Genomic DNA, 8648 nt, shown 5'->3' on the forward strand with positions numbered 1-8648 from the left:
TTGTTTTCTCCTCCAGATTGTTCATAGGATCATAGTCTTGTGGGATGACAAGTGGCATAACATACTTTATAAAGTTAATATTCTATACCTTAGTTTTGGTGAATAGCGCCTGGTATCTTAAAAACTTACATAACCATCTAAGATACAAACACTGGGCCCGACATTAGGGAGTTAGAGAGAATGGAGGAAATTGAAGACTCTGTGAAGAAGCTAATCCACAGAACTAAAAGCATGCACAAACAGTGGCCTCTTCCAACCTGAGATCAGAAGGACTAGATGGTGCCCAGCTACCACAATTTACCATTCTGCCCAGGAACACAGTTGATGGTCTTGGTTAGAATGAGAAAAAAAAAAAGTAGAACAAAACTAAAATTCATTTTAAGAATAGCAGGATTTACTGCACTGAGATTGGGAATCCCCTGAGGCTCTTACCCTGTGATGGTTTTCATCTTGAACTGAAATTACTCCCCAAGGACAACTCTCATGGAAAACAACAAAGAGAGAGAATAGATCTTAAAACAAGTAATATTACCAGGGCGTAATGTGTCCCTTTAATAATTGCATGAGATCAAATGGCCAACATAGACCCAAAGGCAAAGATGAGAAGACAAGGAGGGAAGGGGAGCTAGATCAAGAGAAACAGACAGAATGCAAATAACAAGAGCGCTGACAGAGTATAAACATGGCAACAAATGCCATGCAATAATTTGTATAAATAGCGATTTCACGGTGTGAACTCTTGCCAAAAATGACAATAAAATACTATAAATTTTTCAAAATTTAAATATAGAATCATCATATGACCCTCCAATTTCACAGCTAGGTCTGTACCCAAGATAACTGAAAGTATGGGACCATTAACTGCAAAGTCAGCAGTTCAAAGCCAGCTGTTCCATGGGAGAAAGATAAACGGACCGCCCCCATGATTATTTACAATCTTGGAAACCCTAAGGGTTTACTAAGGACCCATTCTCCTCTGTCCTATAGGAGTTAGACATCAACTTTGAGTTGGAATCAATTCAATGGCAGTGAGTTTGATTTAGAGACTGGACTATTTTTCACCTGTAATATAATGGAATCACACATTGTGTGGGTTTTGTGTGTGACTATTTTCTTTCACTTAACATAGGCTTCAAGGTTTATTCATCCATGTTGTAGCATGTATCCAAATTGTATTCCTTTTTGTTTGTGTAGCATAATATTCCCTTGTATAAAAGACCATCTTTTAGTAATCTGTTCATCAGTTAATGAAATTTGGGACATTTGCACAGTCCCTGGAGAAGGACCTCATGCTTGGTAAAGTAGAGGGACCGCAAAGGGGAGAAAGACCCTCAAGGAGGTGGATTGATCCAGCGGTTGCTACAATGGACTCAAGCACAGGAACAATTCTAAGGATGCTGCAAGGCCTGGACTGTTTCATTCCATTGTGCATAGGCCGAGATGGGTCAGAGCGAACTCAATGGCACCTCACAACAATAACAATAACAACACATGAACTATGTCACAGTTACAGTAATGTTTCAATTAAGTCAAGTTAACACAAGGGAGAGGGAAGGAGATAAAAATCAAGATGGCATGGCATTTGCAACCTCAGCATCTCCCTTGATGGATTTTGCCCTAAGGCATCAAGAAGCCCGCCACGTAAATGGTTATCTTTACATCAAAATTTCCCAAACTTTTAGATGCTGTGGTTCTTTTCAGCTAGTCTGTTGAATCATCCTATGGATCAGTGCTTAAGTCTGGGCTATGCTCTGGCAATATTATAACCAATATTGTTTAAAGCCCTCAGATCAAATTAAATAGTTAACAACGAAGTAACAACATTCAGGAAAGGCCTTGCAGTAGTTGGAGACGTGGTGGTGCAGTGTTAGATGTGTGTTAGGCTGTGTGTTAGCTGTGTGTTAGATGTGTGTTAGACAGGATTCTCTGAGAAACAAAACCAGGACACTTATGATTTTGAAAATAAGTATATATGAGGATGGATGTAGACAGCACGAAGGAAGATAACAGCTAATCAGTCCACACAGCAGTACAGAGGGCTCGGTTCAACTCACTTCCGTGGAACAGTTAATATACTGAAAGTCCTTCAACTCACGAGGGCTGCTGGGTCCAAGGTCAGGGAAGCAGACAGCTGAGTCTTCCACAGAGCAATGCAGGTAGTCTGGCCACAGGCCGCAAACAGCAGGGCAGGTCACCAACCGTCAGCAAGACAACAGGACCTGGCAGTCCCAAGTTCAAGTGATGCATACATCAGCAGCGTGGCAAAGCAGGTCTCGAAGGAACCTCAAATTCTAGTGACACAATCCATGGGTTGGGTGTCCCACAGGTAAGGTTACTCACAGGGTGAGGCCGAGAACTAGCTAAGGCAGCTGCACACTGGTCTGATCACCAGAGAGCAAGAGAGAGAGAAGTGTCTCCCTCCAAGGAGGAAAATACAGTTCTCAGAATTCTCAGGAGTAGGCCATGCCCACACAGAGGTCTCTTTGGCTATCTCTGGATTGACAGTCCAGACTCCACCCCTTCACTCGTAAACCTCTCAAGTCCCAAATTGACACCAGATTATGCAACTACCACAGGCTGCTAACCTGAAGTTGGGAAGTTCAAACCCACCACCAGCTGTGAGGAAGAAAGATGAGCCTGTCTGCTCCCTTCAAGATGTACAGTCTCAAAATCCTCTAGTCCTAGGGGTAGGAATCGCTGATGGCTGTGGGTTTGGTTTGGGTTCAAGCCGAAGCTGGTGCTCAGGAATGTGGCCTTTCCTCTTCAAACTTAATCTTTTATTTCTATAGCTTCTCAGAACTCAAAAGTCCACCTCTTAGTGCATTTCATTTTGGTAATATCTAAGGCAATGACAAACATGCCAAAAAACATTACCGCATTCCACAATCAGCATCCTTATTTTTCAGATCCAAAGATCTAGGGAGGAAAAAGGGGGGAAGTTGTCTAAAACTATGCATTATAAAAAGGTTGGGATTCTTGAGCACAAATTATAAATACATTGTACAGAAAATCTCAGTTTAATTTTACTTTTTAAAAAATTATCCTTTTTAAAAGTCAAGCTTATTGACTTATACATACATACAAAGGAATGTAAAAAAGTATTCCTAGCAGAGTTCACACATGCACGGTTTTATTCCCAACAAAGCTTCTTTAAACATGTCTCTGTGGTCCGTGGACAGCTGCAGACAAATGATACACTTGTCTTAGTGCATTAAGTGGTGTGGAGGGCAGTCGTTTCTGACCTCCTCTGGCTTCCCTATTACCATGGGACAAGGGTAAGATGCCCTCACCCTGCCTCCTTCTTTTCCCTGTCTGACACCAACTGTTCCTCCCACAGCACTCTACCTCTTTGCTGGATGTAGGAAGTCCTTGCAATAGCAGCACAGAACTCACATACAATACTCACAATTATGAGTATTTGTTAGGGAAGTAAATAGGTTGCCACAAGTCAGGATCAGTAAACAGTAAGGATGCAGTTGTTGGTCCACAGCAATACCTCTCCAAGGCTCAGCGAACAACCAAGTCTTTTACTCAGTCTGAAACTCTCAGTCACATGGTCACTTGGCCTCTCCCTCTGCCTCACAGTGCCATGGGCTCAGTGCTGCTCCTCTGGCTCTGTCCCATAGTCTCCATGCCACAATCTCTGCTGCCTCTCGTCTAGACCTCTGCCACTTCAGACAGTGATCTGGAACATGCTCTTCCAATGGGTCTGGGCCTTTTCTCTGTGCTCAAATGACTCTTATACTCAGAGGACTGGCTTTGATGGAGGTGGATTTTTTTTGTCTTTTAGCTGGCCATACCCCCAAGGAAAACGAAGGATGGTGTCTTTAGTCACAGCCTCTTGAGAAGCACAGTATAAGGTACCGTCAAGGAAACAAAGGGTGCAACGTGGTTCATTCCTTCTACTACAGTCAGAACTTAACCCTACCTGAATCCTGTCCATTCGGTTAGCAGAGAACGCCCTCTAAAATGAAATCAAAGGCACAGGCATGGAGTCCAGAACTATAACGCACCACCTTTGGAATCATGGCTAAAAGGATCACATTAATGGATTACACGTCACTTAGTCTTGTTAGTGTCCTTCAAACAGAAGGGCTGTGACAGGACCCTGAGCCCGTCAGATTCAAGGCAGAGCGGTCAGCTCAGAAGGGTACAGCAACTGCCTTTGAGGGCTCCGAAGAAGTCATCGTGACAGACTCTCTTGAAGGACACGGGACAATCGGGGGGCTTCTTACAAAGAAACTCTAAGAAAATGTAAAACCTCATTGATGAGGAACACTCCGGGGAATTGTTTCCATCGTGACAACGCAACTACTCATTCTTCAAAGATAGTGCAGGTGGTCACACGGGAAGTTCATGAAGAAACCTCACCCCACCCACGTCACCAAGACAGGAAGACCTAGGTGTCAGCCGGTCAAAATGACCAGTCCCGGCCTCAGACTCTGAGACTACATTCAGAACAACTTGAACATAAAAGCCATCTTTGAGGCTTTCAAATCCTGTTCTTGTATTAAGAGTCAGAGCTGGGCACAAAGCAAAATCTCAACGGGCTTGGCTTCTATGTGGTCAACATTCTCATGATGACGATTAATTTTAAAATTTTTCTTTTTGAGACCATTCATGGGGCTAGACACCACCCTTGGGAAGGGACAGCAGACGGAGGAGGTTAAAAGCACCAATGATGGAAGTATCCGCTTTGATAAGCCACCTGCCTTCAAAATAGAGACCTTTCTGTTGAAGATTTGGCCATCTATGCTACACAGAATCATTTCTGGTTCAGCCTCCTCTCAGCATGAGTTATCTATCTCTGTAGGCACTGGGGGTCCCCTTTTAAAGATATTTATGAGCTACCTATCGGATTCCATTTTATGGAATGAGAATGTATGCATCATGGAGAAGAAAAATTTGTAATATTTATTTTAAGATTATATCACTTTCCAATCAGAGACTTCAGTGCCTAAAACACACTCACCACTTTTCCATTCTCTGGGCCCTACCCATTTCACAATCCCATTCACGGACACTAAAGTAAGAGCTGAGGGGAAAAGGAAAAGGTCTCTCCCTGTTTCTGAAGAGTGGAGACTGAGCTAGAGGCTACCAAACCCGGTTAGGATTTCCAAACCTTCTACTTCATAGCAATTTTTATGGCCCTCGGTTTCTGACTGAGTAAAACACTTCCTTTCTGGGCTTGGGAATTCACCGGGCAAAGCATGCATACATGCTATGGTCTGCAGTGCCGCACCATCCATGGTGTGGACCCAGGAGTTGGGGCAGGACTCATGCAACACAAGCCAGCTGTCGTCAAGTTCCTGCCGACTCATAGTGACCACGTAAGTGTCAGAGTAGAACTGGGCTCCACAGGAAATCATGGCTGAGTTTCCTTCATTGCGAGGCACCTCTGGGTGGCTTGGAGCCTCCAATCTTTTGGTTAGCAGGCAAACACCTTCACTGCTTGCACCACTCGAGGACTCCAGCAGTAATGAGAACCAAACCAAATTCATTGCTATCAAGTTGCTTCTGACTCATAGAGTCCCTATAGGACAGAGTAACACTGCCCCTGTGAGGTTCCAAGACTGCAATTCTTTAAGGGATATGATAGTAACATCATTTCATGTCAACTAGATAAATAAGTCTAGGGGTGGGGTCTAGCCTGATGATGCCTCCTTGTGGGTGTGACCTTCTCATGAGGATCCTAGTAACTTGCTCTTTCTCGGGGAGGCAGACCATACTCTCTCTCCTTCGCCGTCCTATTACGGAGCCACACACAGAGAACTGGCAGAGCCACGTGGAGATCTGTGCCAGGCTGAGATGCTTCCACCACCATTGGATCCACAAGACTTTTCACCTACCTGCTTCTGATTTCCCTGCATTCAGCATCGTTGCACATGCTGCGTGAGTCTGAAGAGGAATGTATGAACTAGTATTGGACATACGGGCTAACATCAGACTTATGGACGTGGTCTAGATGGGATGGGCTGTTTTTTCCATATACAATTGCTCTTTGATATAAAGCTCTCTCTTGCACAGGCGTGCCCTTGGATGTGTTTCTCCAGTCAACCAGGCCTAACACACGAGAGTAGAAAGCCTCATCTTTCTCCCTTGGAGAAGCTGGTTGTTTTGAACTGTTGACCTTGCAGTTAGCAGCCCTTGTATAACCACTATGCCGCCTGGGCTCCTATCAGTCATGATACCTGGAGTGAATGATGTTTCTTTATCTACTCTCACCTTTTTACTATACAAACCTACCTAAAGAAAGGCCAATAAAATAAGTAATGAAAGTTAGCAAATGTCAACTGACCACAAATCATACGTAGCTACTTTGGGTAGTACTCTTTGTCCCTTGGATACAAACTTCCATCTCCTTTCTACCAAGTTCTGCCTTGAGCTAGCACCCCCACAACCTCGCCAGAGATGGAGAAAACATACAATGGTGACACTAACCGTGATTAAGGAACCCTGCTGGTGCCAGGGGCTACACATGGAGCTGCTAACAGCAAGGCCAGTGGTTCAAACCCACCAGCCACTCTACTGGGGAAAGATGAGGCTGTCTGCTCCTGTAATGTTAACATCGCAGGAACGGGTTATCATCTGTGGCAGGTTTCCAGGACAGAGCAGGATGGACAATAAGGACAAGAGCTTAAATTGCGGGGGGTGGTAGATATTATGGGCTTAAACAGCATTGGGATGAAGGCCAAGAGGTTGAAAAATCTAATCCAAAACTGCTTGAATGAGATCAGGGTGAATTAGACAGGTTGCTCCAGATCTAAATGAGCCATGTGCCCAGCATCTAAGAGACCAGCAAACTCCAAAGTGAAATTTTAAATTATAATGTTCTACCAGCCTAGTCACTACTAGTCTTTCTCAACTAAACTCTAGTCTTGTTTTTCCTAAAACTCTGATTGACTAAAGTTCATTTGAAAATTAAAATTAGATGCATTGTTGAGTTTAGATGTGCTGGGTTTTATGGACAAAGTGGGAAATCCATCATTCTAGAAAAATCCATATATTAGGCCAAGTCATCAGGGAGCTATATACATTGATTGCATTATTCATTTCTACAGAATTTTTCTTTGTGGTTACGCTATACATTTTAAAAACTGTTTGTTTTACCATAAAGATGATATTGTAAACAACATATTGTTACTATGCCACCTAACCTGGGCATCTTTTTAAAAATTTTATTTGTTTTCTTATACAGGGGAGAGCGGGAACGCAGCCCCCCACTACCACAAATTATGCAGCCGAGTTTGCCACATTTGGGGAAATCTCGGGAGTCAGCATATCTGGAGTACAATGGATAAACCTCGCCCTGGGAAAACCACCTTCGTGATCATGGTATCTCCCCGGCCAGATAAGTATGGCACCTTATTTTTTTAACCCTCTAAACACTGTAAATCACCTTACTGATTGAATTGAACCTTTTGCATTGACTGCTAGGAAGCTCAGAAGTGTGATCCGCAAGTGAACAGGAAAGCACAGTGGTACCGAGTGTGTTTGGGCTTGCCAACCTCCCCTTGCCTTAATCTTTTTCTATCCATGCCAAATTCTTCCCTGTGTTACCTTCTTGTTGCATTGTGCATGTTCTTGTAATTGGCTTTACATTCATTTGGAAGTGAGTCAAATAACGAAGAAGTGAATAAATAACTAGAGAGAAGGAAAAAGTCAAGATGTAGGCATAAAAGCAAAAAGGAAAACCCACAGCGGTGCCATAGTTACAAATAACAAAGTTGATAAAGTCTGGCATTAAAACCGAAAAACCTGACTCACTAATTTTCTGGTTAAGTCTGGTATTACCTGGACCATACTCCAACCAGCGGTGGGATTCAGACAATGTAACAACTGGCTCGCTGCCCTAGCGACCATTTTAAGTATAAAATAAAGATATGCCGAAAAGTAGTTTATTATTTCATATCATTAGTACTTAGATAAGAACACTAAAAGAGGTACACAAAACTAGATAACAATAATGAAAAAATGTTAACACCTGACAAAAAACAATAAAACTATTATTTAAGATATTTCTGTATTACTCCTTGACTGGTGTCATGACTGGTACCATTCTTCTCTTTTATCTGAGCATCATCAGCTGTGTGCTTTCTTCTGAACCATCTCTTCTCTGTAGGAGTGGGATCCCAGTCCTTCAGAGGCAGGCCAAATAGACAGTAGTCATTGTGTTGGGCACATTAGAAACAGCTAGGCACTTTTTCTTCTCTGAGCATATTGTGTACACCTTTGAAAAAATCCCTTTGCGTTTCTACTGAACTCACGGTGTTAGTTCTGACAATATTTTTTAGCTCTTTGAACACTTTCAGGAATTGCATAATTCACTCAATGTCTCATGGGAATATGGGGTATAACACAAAGCTGAAATGAATAACAGCCTGTCACCCTCTGGCTGTTTGGCACTTGTTTGTTTTACGTTCTATGTGTGGTTACTGAAGTAACAAACCCAAGGGAAGAGAAATGTAAATTTCATGAAAGGTAAAAGGAGTTTTTGAAATGAACAAGTAAATATTACAAACGCAATTCCTTCTAATTTTTACACCTACAGACAGAATGAACGTTACTACAGGCATTGAGATGGTGCTGTTGTACAGAGGAACGTTAAAAAAAAATGAGGACCTAATGACGGGGGCTTAAGTGGAGAG

General features: G+C 42.8%; 1 protein-coding gene and 1 non-coding gene across 2 annotated transcripts in view; both read right to left on the reverse strand.

The window, feature by feature from the left end:
• The window catches only part of LOC101639637 (myosin-IIIb), a 315696-nt gene that overhangs the window by 213123 nt on the left and 93925 nt on the right, over positions 1-8648 (reverse strand). The window lies entirely within an intron of this gene.
• On the reverse strand, positions 7196-7359 carry LOC115873001. The gene has a single exon (XR_004048182.1). It is a non-coding gene; the product is annotated as a U1 spliceosomal RNA (small nuclear RNA).

This window comes from Echinops telfairi, unplaced genomic scaffold, assembly GCF_000313985.2.
Source record: "Echinops telfairi isolate 266 unplaced genomic scaffold, ASM31398v2 ScPeMD7_4;HRSCAF=17, whole genome shotgun sequence".
NCBI classification, from domain to species: domain Eukaryota; kingdom Metazoa; phylum Chordata; class Mammalia; order Afrosoricida; family Tenrecidae; genus Echinops; species Echinops telfairi.